This window comes from Cyprinodon variegatus, unplaced genomic scaffold (genome assembly GCF_000732505.1).
Source record: "Cyprinodon variegatus isolate N-32 unplaced genomic scaffold, C_variegatus-1.0 Scaffold111, whole genome shotgun sequence".
Classification (NCBI taxonomy): Eukaryota; Metazoa; Chordata; class Actinopteri; order Cyprinodontiformes; family Cyprinodontidae; genus Cyprinodon; species Cyprinodon variegatus.
This window is the reverse complement of record NW_015150564.1, coordinates 738,033-738,402: the sequence shown is the minus strand read 5'-3', so window position 1 is coordinate 738,402 and position 370 is coordinate 738,033.

Below are 370 nucleotides of genomic sequence, written 5' to 3'. Positions count from 1 at the left end.
ACCTAAGAAAGATGTATAAGAATAACATAGTAGGGAAGACTTAAAAGCTAAAGAATAAAATACTGTGCTGTAAAGTTTTTTAACAGTATAAAACTGTGCACTGTATATTTGTTAGTGTGTAAGTGCATGTGTGGGTGCACTTCTATACCTATCAAACCATTTACCATGTTAGTAAGGTAACTCCACTGTGCAGTTCTTAAATTAAGTTTGGTTCAATTAAATGTGGAAAATAGCTTAACTGCAGTGCACACTTTTATTTTGAAAGTAACCTGAAACTAATGCAGAACTTTCTGCTCCTGCAAACCCAAGTATCTTCTGAGCTACACACTCAAAACGACACACAAAAGTAATCTGACTAACTGCACTACCT